We start from the raw sequence: 13,050 nt of genomic DNA on the forward strand, positions 1-13,050 counted from the left end.
GGTTTAGAGGATGCGTCTAATTAAAGATCTTGTGAAAACCATATATGGTTTAGAGGATAAAACCATATATGGCGTCTAATTAAAGATCTTGTGAAAAGAGGCCTTGGTGTTTAAAGTCTAAAAGCTTGTGCTAAATGTACACTCTTCTAAAAAGATTGTCACCACACAAGAAAAGACACAGTGGCACCGAAATCCCAGCTCCAAGAGCTCCAACCAGACTTGCAATTGTCCTCGGTCCTCTAGCAGTCCTCCAGTTGACTCAATTAGACTGACTCTTCAACACTCCCCAACACCCTCCCAACCTAGCTGATGACTTCAGCTGTCCTCTCATGTCAGCTCTGACCTCAGCTGACTTCAGTTGACCAAAATCTCCTCTAGCTTTGACCATTCGATTACAAGCCTCTCCTTACCTTCAGCTGACTTCCAGTTGACCAAAATCTCCTCCAGTTGGCTCAGAACTGGCTGAAAACTTCCCTCCAGACTCCTCTATTGTCCTCCAGCATTAGTTGATCCATAACTCCTCCAATACCTTCCTGGATCCTTTGTTGACTCTCCTTTGACCTTTTGTTGACTAGACCTGATCGAAAACTGCCTTAGTAGTTCAGTTTGCCGGTTGACTTTGAACCCTTATCTGATGCAAAAACCTTCTCCTCTGTGTCCACGGACTCTCTCTGGCCCTCAGGCACATCACACTTTGGGCTCTCTGCTAGCCACAATTGATACACAGCTAACTCCGTCCTCTCTGCTAGCCACAACTAATACACAGCAGCTAACTCCGTCCTCTTAAAGCGTCCACTAAAACACAGCTGAGGCAAGTTCTCTCTTCTCTGCGTCTGTCGACACTTTTAGATGCTTTGAACACTCAAACCAAACCAAGAACCCCACTTTATAACCACTTGGCTGAGAATAGCTGACTCACAGCAGCTGCTATTGAAGCTGAGTCATCTGCCATAGAATCCCCATTCGACCACAAAGCCTTCTGACTTCTCACAGAGCTGACTTCTGATTGTCAGCTCTGACCCAAAGAGTTGACACTGAGCTGATTTTGTACCTTCACTGACACAAATTGAGTCAACACTGATTCATGAACAGCTCCACAGTCATCAGATTGTTTTACACAGAGGCTTCATCCTCAAGACCTATATCAAATCAACTCACGTATCATAACTGAAACATCAAAACAAAAGACTATGTATTCAAACATTGCTGGCTCACACCAAACTCTCTGGATTCTTTAGATAGACATAAACACACACAGTTTCAACAGCCCTGAGACCTGGGCATCAACATAAGAAAACACAAAACTCAAGGATCCTCCTCAAGTGGACCTTGGCAACACAATTTCAAACTCCGAATTCACTATCGCGCACGATAGGCTTCTCCACACAACAACCAGCACTCAGCTGATAGAAAACAGGAACAATTCAGAAGAAATTGATCTGAATCAAGTCTCTCAAAAAGCTTAGCTCCTTAGAGATCCAAGGGCGCACACACATCCTTCAAGACTCTCTGGCCTCCAGCTCTCCGTCCACTCTAATCCAACCTCCACTATGATCCAACCGATTCTCTCACCCTGCACCTGACTTCCCTTTTTAAACTTGAAAATATATGCACACGAACTCCAGCTTGCTAAAACAGACCTGCAGGAGCCCACTCAACTGCAGTCTCTCACAGTTAGTCTCTCCAGCTTCACTGCTATCAACCACCACGGAACACCAAATTGCATCAATTCTTCCTCTTTAAGCCATCGCCGCCTTTGCTTCCCTTTGGAACCTTACGCCGGCTGCTTCTTTTATGATGATCGCCCATGCTTTTTCTATTTCGATTTCATGCACCTGCGTTTATCCTTTCGATTGCCATGTGTCTTTTGCCACTTGGATCCATTGCATACCAGCATATGTACATATCATCCATTTACAACCCATGTTTAGGATGGGGGTCTATCATTGTCAGTACATCTTACCATCATTTTCTCCACATGCTCATCAATATTTTCATCAAATTTGGAAACAACATCTTTATCAACATAATCATTGATAGCATGGGTCTCAAAATGACTTCATTGAAGAGTGCTTCATTGACTTGACTTCACCAACATAGGTGTCATTCACAAAATCTATAAAATTTTGATATTTAATTACATATCTAGATAGTGATATCTTTCCAAAATTTCCAATTGATGGGGATAGGCAATTTGGTTCAGCTTGAGACAGTAGGGAACAGGGACTTTTGACGAACGCAGAGGTACAGGTGGAGATCGACGCTTCAGCTCTGTAAGGGCGCGCTCTGGGACGGTCCCGTGGACAGCGTGGGTGGGCAGGCGCCAAGCAGGAAGAGATCATGTCTAGATTAGGCCTTCAGTAATATGGAGCAGCCTTATGCAGAAAAGCTGCAGTATGGGGGTATCTCTGAGGAGACCCAAGCCTCCTTGTATCAAGAGATGGCTCAGGACATGGACAACCTATGTGCCAAGAATGGGGAAGGCAAGAAGGTCTTCCAGACCAAGGTGGAACTGTCCTATGGGGAAGGCAATTGCAGGGCTGCATAAAGCAATGTCCTGTGGGGTATACATGTATTTTATGGGGAAACCACCTTCTGAGGATGAGTTCAGAAGATGGTTTGCAGAGGTGTATGGGGGCAGGGCTGGACTTAGTAAGTCACACTTTGCAGGCAAAGGTTTCTTCCAGGCCATTATGGAGCTGAAGCCCAGAGGGATTATGTGCTTGGGACAGTTATGCAGCTTTAAAGGCAACCTGGTGTATACTGTGCCCTGTATGGATTGAGTTCCCTGAGCTGCCATACTACTTGTGGGACCAAGTCAAAGTCATGGCAGGAGCTCTGGGGAAGGTCCTGTACACTCATAAGGAAGGCATGCGTGAAAGTAAGTCAGCTAAGAGGGCATGTGTTCTTTGGGACAGAAGGGTTGAGGTTCCAGATGTGGTACAGTTCACATTGGGTGATCATAAAGTGGATATTGCAGTCAAATTCCAAGCCTTCCCAGACTCTTGTTACAAATGTAGAGGGCAAGGCCACTTTGCAAGGGAATGTCCAGAGCAGACAACTCACCCAGGGAACCCCAAGGTACCACCTCAGGCCTGACCAGCAGCAGCAGGCCCTTCCCCAGGCGCAATCTAAAGAAGGGAGCTCTCAGGTCCCTCCTCTAGCAGCTCCTCAAGACAAAGGCAAGGGTAAAGTCACCCCCCAAGTTCCCCCTGCTGCTACAAATCACCAGGATAAGGAGGTGGTGGAGAAGCAGCAGAATGATGGCTGGCAACAAGCCAAGCAAAGGAAAACAACCACTAAGGCAGGCAGTGTAGCAGCACAGGCAAAGCCCTTCATGACATCACCAACAGAATCAGGCTCAAGGGCAGCATTAAAAAGGCAGCTAGGAATAGGTCTAGGGAGTTTGTTGTACTCTTGGATAGTCAAGAGGATGAGGTATATACCACTATCAATCTTGCTGATGGATAATATGTACTCTGAAGACCCTTAAAACTAATCTCCTGGAATGTAAGGGGTATGTGTAGCCCAGCTAGGCAAGGCTATGTCAGGCACTTGCTCAGTCAGGAGAAGCCTGATTTTTTGTTCCTACAGGAAACCAAGATAGGCTCCATGTTGTTTAACATGAAGCAGTTTGAATGTATGGTAAGCACCTCAGGCAGAGGTACTGGGGGTTGTATGACACTAGTGAACAGGAGACATAGAGTTGAGGAGGTAATTAGGCCCCCCTGTGGTAGAATGATTGCATGTAAGGTCCATGTGGAAGGTGAAGTGATTGGTCTCATTAATGTGTATGCACCCAACTCTGAACCAGAGCGAAGACTGGTGTGGGATTTGCTTTACCAGCTGGACTGGGATGTCCCCATTTGCTTTGCAGGTGACTGGAACTTTGAACCAGCAGTTGATGCTCCATCCCCCCAGTGGGATAATTGGGCCAGAAAGTTTGACATCAGAGATGCTGCAGAATTGAAAGGTTGTGAACCATGCATGCTCCCAACATGGAACAATAGGCACACCCTGCAGAGACTCATTGCAAGAAGATTGGATAGAGTGTACCTCTCTGAGCAAGGGTCCTGGACCCATCATGAAATTAAGGGGAAGCTGCTACACTGCCACACAGTTTCTGACCACACTCCAGTATCCATAAGCCTCAAATGTAAAATAGACAGGAAAGTCAGTAAAGGACCCCCACCCTTTAAGTTCAATGTTTCATTCTTGAAGGATGTAGCCTTTTGTGAGGAGATGGAAAAAGCTTGGCTGCAAGCAGTATCTAGTGTTCCAAACCCCATTGTCAGATGGCAGAAAGGGATGGAGGCAGTAATCAACCTGGCTAAAAAGATGGGCAAGAGAAGAGCCAAGAAAAGGAGAGCAGACTCAATGGGGCTAGAGACTGCACTTGAGAAGATAAGACTTGCTTGTGGTCACAACTCAGATGATTCCATTCTCAACACACTGCTCCACACCCTTGAGGATAAAGCTAAGGCCATTGAAATGGAAAGGGCAGATGCAGCAAGAGTACAGACAGGCTTGTATTGGCTCAAAACAGGGGATACTCCATCTAGGGTATTTTTCAAAACACTTAGAGCCAAGAAGGACAATGAGCTTATAGCTGCAGTCAGAGGCCCAGATGGGTCTATAGTTACAGATGAAAAAAGTGTGAATAAACTCTTTGTCCAGACCCTCTCTAATATTGTGGGCTCACCTTTATGTATTGAGGATAGCTATATGGCTAAACTCCAGGAGTTCTTGGAGCCAGTAGAAAGCACTATCCCTGTGGCAACCCAAGCTCTACTTGGCAGACCTTTCTCTTCATATGAGGTGGAGCATGTAGTCCTCTCTATGAAAAAGGAGAAAGCTCCTGGTCCTGATGGTATCCAGGCAGAAGTCCTCCAAGAGCTTATCAAGTATGCTAAGGATGATCTGTGTGACCTGCTTAATGCATTCAGAGCTAATGGTGATATCCCACAGGACATTAACACAGGGCTGATCAAGCTGATACTACCCAAGGGAGGTGACAGGTTGGAGATAAAAAACTACAGGCCCTTGACCATGCTCAACATAGTTTACAAGGTTATGGCTAAAGCCATGGCATACAGGATTAAAGCCACTGTGGCTAGAGTAGTTCACCCTATGCAGTTTGGGTTTGTTCAGGGGAGGAGTATCCATGAAGCCATCCTAAATGTAATCACAGCCATGGAGTGGGCTTCTGATCAAGGGGTTGAACATGTAATGATCAATATGGATTTAGAGAAGGCTTATGACAGGGTAGGCTGGGAATACCTACTAGCAGTTGTGGAGAAAATGGGCTTTGGCATGCAGTTTCTTGGAATGGTCAAGACACTTTTCAGCAATGCATGTGCACAGATTTAGATCAATGGTTATGTGTCTGATGGCTTTCAACTAGCAAGATCTGTGAGACAAGGGTGCCCATTGGCCCCCCTGCTCTTTGCCCTAGCAACGGACCCTGTGTTGAGAAATGTAGACAAACTGATTCAGAAGGGTACCTTGAAGCCTCTGATGCTGCCCCAAGGTCAACCCTTCTCCACCCAACTCTTTGCAGATATGACAATTGCAACATAGTGCAATGCAGTGAAGAATCTATCAAGGGATTGATGCAAATGTATGACAACTTCTGTGCTGTGTCAGGCTCCAAAATTGCCCCTCACAAAACAGAGTGTATTAAACTGAGCTTCTCTGATAGGGATGACTGTTTGGCCTCTTTGGGGTTGAAGGACTTGGGTCCTGGGAAGATTATCAGATATTTGGGTTGCCCTATAGGGCTGGGGCTGACTCCCCACCAATGTTTTACTTGGTTTAGTGATAGAATTAGAGGGAAAATCAAAGCCAGGGCCCATTTAAGACTCAGCTTGGCTGGCAGAATCATTGCACTAAGGCACATCCTCATGGCACTTCCTGTGTATGTTGCCACACTACTGAAGTTCTCAGGTAATGACTGGAACAAGCTTGCAATGCAGTTCAGAGAATTCCTCTGGAGTTTTGTAGATAAGAGGACCTGGTCCTTTATTTCATGGGAGCAGATTTGCTCTCCTAGGGAGGAAGGGGGCTGGGGGATCCCTGTATCATAGCTAAGGCTCAAGGCCTGCTTAACAAATGGATTCCCAAACTGGACAGCCCACAACCTTGGGCACAGATTATTAAGTGGAGAATTGAGCAGGCCTCATTGAAAGGCTCCCAATGGCTCAATACAAGCTGGATTGATAAGCTAATGCACCCTGACAAGCTAAAGGGCTGGAACTCCTCCCTTACCACCATGAAGCTAGTAAACAACTGGAAAGCAACAACTAAGGAGGCAGTATGGATGGGTTCCCGGTTTGACTCATCCGTAGAGCAGAGCATATGGCTTTGCAAAGATGCAATGCAAAATGGTGTCCCAGTAGTGGAAGCTAACCCCAGAGTAGCAAAAAGGCTGGAAGCAAAGGGTCTGGCAAAGTTCAAGGACATTTGGTGCTCTACTACTAAACAATGGCTGATCCCTGCTGGTAGATGGAATGCACTTAACAATGAAGAGCAAAGATTGATGCTACATGTACTGAGCAATATCAGGAGGGAATGACCCACCTCCCCAATGGTGACCACAAGTGTTAGCATCAAGTATTGGTCCCTCCCAAGCATAAGATCCGAGGTGTCTAGACAGAAATGGGCTATGAGAATAGCTGTTGCCTGGAAGAAGGGAAACTGCACTCTGACAGTGGATTATTGCAGGCAGAGAGCCAGGCAGACATGGGGCTCTACAGGCTCAGGTAGATTGGACTTACTCCTGTGGAGAATACTAAACAGGAAACTACCAGTTAGGGGCATAACCAGCAAGTGGAGCCAGGGGAACCCTTACTGTCCCAGGTGCAAAACCCATAAGGAATCTATGAGGCATGCTTTTTGGGAGTGCAAGGAGGTGTACCCTGTGTGGACAGCAGTCAGCAGAATCCTCAGTGATGACTGTGGAGTGCTTGACAAGATCAACTGGAAGCAAGCAGTCATTGGATGCAAGGGCAGGATGAACCCTGCCATATATCAAGTTTGGCAAACACTGAGAGGCTTGATACTAAGCAGGATATGGGAATCTAGGAATGCTATACTACACAGGGGATCCAGCTGTGACTATAGCTCCATAGGGAGAGTAAGGAATCTAGTGGTAGAAGGTCTTGTACTAGCAAGTACTAGGGAGAGAGGGAAGATAAAAGCTACTGTGGATCTACTGCTTAGGAAAGTCCATAAGCTCCAGTGTTCACCTTAGGGTGCTGTATCTATTTTGATACTTAATATAAATTTCTTTGCATTAAAAAAAATTTGGTTCAGCTTTGAAGATACTTGTCTTTTTGCTCAAGCCATGAAGCTTAAGCATAGGGAATCGGGAACCTTATCAACAAGATGGAATGTAAAAAATTGTGGTGATGCACATTATATGAGTGAGGGGGAAAATAGTCTTTAAATTTAAATACTTGCAAGTAACGCTTAAAGGGAATTGATAAAATTGATAAAAGATGATTATTGGTTATACTGGGTGAATGTAAAAAGGTGAAGGAAGATTAAAAGCTGTATAGCTAGGGTGATCTCATTGATGATGTATTGAGGTTAATGCCTTGGTCACATGGATTCACAAGGGCTGGCCACATGGGTGGTGTTAGATGCCACTGTGTAGATATGCTTCTTGAGATATTAAATGAAGTTGGCACCTCACATTAGTGAGAGATCATGGAATGCAATGGAACTTTTTGAGTGTGATTGTTCCCTACAAAAAAAGTGGGATGGAAAGGGTGGCCTAATTCCACCCTTCTACCATCCCAAGGCTAAAATTAGGACAAAATGTAGATTGGCATGCCTGCCCTTTGAATTATGCCTTTCTACCACTAGTTTTGTTCACCCTAAAGTGTGTCCATCACATAGTGCATACTATTTTTCCACCCTTTCAACCACTTTTCTATCCTTTTGACCCTTTTGTGGTATGTTTGGATTTATGTCCAAAAGAACAGATTTTGTTTGCTCATTATCAATTTAATGTATATTTGTAAAAAGGGCGAAATATTTATATAAAAACCCTTTAGCACTTTCTAAAAGGTTGGATTCAAAATCATCGTTCCAAAAAGAGGGTGGAATGTTCTTTTAACCATTTTATAATATATGTGGATCCTTGTCAAAAAGGGGGCCTTTTGTTTGTCCTTTTTTCAAATTAGGGGGGACAAATATTCACCGTTTTACATGTGAATATTTCATATTCGATGTTAATGTTCTATTTTTTGGTACTTTTTAGTCTTCTTTTTTCTCTTTGATTTCTAGAATTTCTTATTAGAGCACTCTTAAAAAAGACAATTTTAGTTCAAAATAACAATTTTCATATTAAATTATACCCTTAATTGCGCAAATCTCAGCTCACGAGCCAAAGCAATCTAAAGGTAGTTAAAAACATAACTCACAAGGAATATCTTCCATATTTGCATGACTCTTGAACTTGACGATTAAAGCAACTGTGGGAAATTTGCATTGCATAGATTCACTTAAACAAGTACATGGGTAGTGAAATACATAATTGGAAAGAAAAATCCTCTTCCATGATTGCACAACTTTTGATCTTGATGATTAGAGCAACTTATGTAAATTTACTTGAGATAGTTCTTCTTCTCCTACAAGATTTAAGGATCTACCCTTTGATTATTACGTACCAAATGGCTCATGTGTTAAATGCAAGACAGTTACAAAACCTCGATTTTAATGCTTATCAAGAACATCACATGCTTTTGCAATTAAGAAAAACGATTCAAACCTACAAAATTAATGATAATTGATAAGCACAATTAGGACTAAATAGAATGTAGTACTACTTTGGGTAAGCCAATAATTTAATTTATTTCATAATACACAAACAAAAGAAAAATAACATACATTTTTTAAAATAAAGGATTCAAGCTTAACTTCAGATAAAAAAAGGGATAGTAATGGACTTGAAGATGGTGTCTCACTAATGCTTAGCTTGGTTTTTATATCATGGAAAATCCCCAAAAGATAAAATCACATCATAGAATCTTTTGACAAATGTTTATATGTTGAAGCATAATTATGGTTGCTCAAGTGTAAAGAAGAGAAATGCCTTCAAATGAACCTTTGTAAACTGAAGCAATGCATAGGGTTGCCTAAATGCCCAGATTGCACACTATAATTTGGACACACACCTTGGCCTCAAGAAGCCCTTCTTAAGCCATGATAAAATTAATTAGGATCCATTTATTGGTTCCCCTTATGAAGTAAAAGAGCACAATTTATTCCAAATAAATAGTGCTCTTTTATTGGTTCCCCTTCTTAAGCCACGATACAATTAATTAGGATCCATTTATTGGTTCCCCTTATGAAGTAAAAGAGCACAATTTATTGGTTCCCCTTATGAAGTAAAAGAGCACAATAAATTGGTTCCCCATTTATTGGTTCCCCTTATGAAGTAAAAGAGCACAATTTATTCCAAATAAATTCATTCCTCTATACTCAAGGATACTACTATACAATATTGTGATCTCCCTTGACACAACAATGCCATTTTCACTAATCCCAATAAGTTTTCTATGCTTGATAATGGCCCTGTTGCATAGAAATGCTTAAACCTATAAAAATTGGTGTGATTAGGTACCTATACCTCATCCACATGCTTTAATATGGAAGTACTAAAGATTAATATCTTATTTTGTGAAATAAGGGCCATCCCATTGAGGAAGAAGTTATGGTATATTGAACTTTCACATACGAGATTATGAATATATGACTACACCACTAGTAGAGTTTTAGTTCTTGCTAGTATAAAAGTAACATAGGGTAAGCACCAAGCCCCAAATTGAACAATATATCAACTATATAAGAGGAGGACGAGAATGAGAACAAGCTAGGACAACTACCTCTTTCTTTCTCAATCCTCTTACTAGAGCATTAGTAAAGATCTTATATAGAAAACTAGAGAGTGAAGTAAAGGCTGATAAGAATGCCTTAACCGAAGGTATAAAGCTTTTGGCAAGTCAAATAAAACATTGAGAAGATTACAAAAATATTTGCAACTCTATAAAGTATTCAAGAAAAAGCAAGAGATCGTAAGTAGGAACTATAAAGAGAAAGGACACATTGGGAAAAATCACAACCAAGGGTATTTAACTTAATCAAGGGAGCACCAAAGGTATTTGATTTAATCAAGGGGTCGATTCGTGAGATGATTGATAAGTTTGATCCTACCAAAGCAACCTTGATGAAATAGATTGGAACACTCATGAACCAGATTTTTCATGGTTGCACTCAATAGAGGAGGTCACACTCTTCTTCTCAAGTGGGAGATGCCATCATAGCCAAGATTAGAGAGAAAAATGCAATTGTGATTAGTATATTGATAAGTGTCCTCATTAGCTTTATTTTCACTTATATTCATGACCACCCTTTGACACTACATTTAAAAGGAATGGCTAGTTAGCTATTTCCTAGCCCTTGGTCCCTTCCACATTCACTTAATCCCTTGGCCTTGGCTCCAAAATGGAAACAAGACCTTTTAACTTTGTTACAAACCATTGCCACCTATGGGTTTCATCCTTAAACCATAAATGTTCATGTGCATTCTCGCATGAATAGAGAATATCTTCTAGGACTTAATGTCAAGTAACATGCTCTTGCTTGAGCCATGTATGTTGAAACAAAACCATTGTGTATGGCTGTAAATTACGCTTAATGCCTTCAAATCAATCCATAACACATGATTCATAATGGCATATGAACCTCGTGAAGCTTCCAAAAACTATGTATCCATAAGGGTGTAGGATGTCCAAAGTGTATTTCCAAGAATTTCCAACAAGCTAACTTACTGTTATCAAGCATCATTGGACCCCTCAAATGCATCTAACAACCCATCAAATCCTTCCAATGTAGAGGCGGGTTGCTAAGTAGCTTCTTTATTAGGTAATCCTCACCATTTAACTAAGTATTCCACCACTGTACAATTGCGAAGGACCCTATTTCTAGTGCTAAAATTATTTTCGGCACATAATCATCCCCTTCTTATTCTTGGAGGTAGCTCATCTTGCACAAGTACTTTCAGCCCAAGGTATGCCTTTAGCTGTGATACATGAAACACATCATGTATCTTTGAAAATGATGGAATCCCCAATTAGTAAGCAACCTCACCATATACATCCCCAATTGTGTTTCCCTTATGAGCACTGTATCTAGTCTTGGGAAATCTTAAGAAGACCCAGTCCCCTTCCATGAGTTTTAATGGCCTCCTATAAGCATTTGCATATTGTCTCATCCTCTCTTGAGATTACTTCTTAAGAAGACCCAATCCCCTTCCTTGAGATTTAATGGCCACCTATAAGCATTTATTATTATTTTTTTAATGTCTCATCCTATCTTGAGCTTACTTCTTAAGAAGACCCAATCCCCTTCCTTGAATTCTAATGGCCCTCCTATGAGAATTTGCATCTCATCCTCTCTTGATCTTGCTTCAGATTAGTCTTGCATTGTTGTAAGAGTGCATCCATCTTTTCCATTTCCTCTTTTGCATTAAGATTAACTCCATCATGCTTTTGAACCATTATTGGCATATTTGCTTTATACTCATAGAGTGCTTCATAAGGTGACATGCCAATACTCTCATGATGCGTGCTACCATGAAAAAACTCGGCAAGTGATAACCATTTCTATATTATATAAAGGAAGAGTTTCACGAAGCTGCCATGTGGTAAGAACTTGGAGGTTAGAGAAGAGGTGGGATCCTATTACTCTAGGAACTTGAAAAATATCAAGTTGGGAATTATATACATGTGAAGCACGGGTCATCTCACTTGTTCATCCCAAACACCTTGTGTATCATGGCAATAATGCCTCAAGTACGTTTCCATCCACTTATTCACCTTCTCGCTTTGCCTACTAGTTCATCCCAAACACCTTGTGTATCATGTCAATAATGCCTCAAGTAAGTTTCCACCCACTTATTCACCTTCTCGCTTTGCCCATTGATCTTGGGGTAAGACGTGGTGCTAGTAGGTGCTAAAACAATCCGATAAAACTTGAATACATGATCCACAAACTATTTTGCAACCATGTATGCTGAATACTTGACTTTGGAAGGAATAAAGTGTGCCACCTTTGTTGTGTGGTCCACAACTACATATATGCTATCCCATCCCCTCTTTATGTGAGGTAGGTTGGTGATAAAATCCATGGAAATATGAGTGCATTTTTCCTTGGGAATAGGCAAAGGTTGAAGCAATCTAATGGGCTTATGTGTGGTTCCTTGTTTTGTTGGTATGGTAGATGTACATCTTTTCGCATATCCTTCCAAATAGAAACTTTTTCTTAATTTGACAAAGGTTTTGAACAGCCCCATGTGCCCCAACAATGGAGAAGAATGCATTTCCTCAAATACCCTCTTCTTATAGCTTGATGTAGGCATAAGGTAGACCTTACCCTTGTAGTAAATGAGACCATTATGAAGCTCATAATGTGGTAAATCATCATGGGAACCTTATTGTAATTTCTGCCACATTGGTTCCACTTCCTCATCCAAAAGGTACTCTTCTTAAATATCCTCCAATCCTTGTGTAAATTTGATATATTGCCATGCACGAACATATGTGACAATGTATCCACCACCATTACATTATCCTTCCCTTTCATATAAGAGATCTCAAAATCATAATTTTGTAGAGTGGCCACCCATCTTCTTTGCTTAGGAGAAAGAGTAGGTTGAGACCAGAAGTATTAGAGTACTCTATGATCACTTTTCACAAAGAAATGACTCTCACACAAATAATGATGCCATTGCTTTATTGCATAAGGTATTGCCAACATCTCTTGATCATAGACATCTCTTTCTCATTTAGCTTTTGACGTTCAAGTTCTACAACTCCATTTTCTTGAAACGAAACAGTCCCAACACCTCTTCCACATACATCAGCTTGTACCATGAATGGCTTTGTGAAATTCGAACATACAAGTATAGGAGCTGATGTGATCATTCCCTTGAGCTCCTCAAAGCTCTTATCGACAATGGCATCCCAAAAGAAAATCTCCTTC

The sequence above is a fragment of the Cibotium barometz genome, chromosome 4, assembly GCF_041138505.1.
Source record: "Cibotium barometz isolate CiBa-2024 chromosome 4, ASM4113850v1, whole genome shotgun sequence".
NCBI classification, from domain to species: domain Eukaryota; kingdom Viridiplantae; phylum Streptophyta; class Polypodiopsida; order Cyatheales; family Cibotiaceae; genus Cibotium; species Cibotium barometz.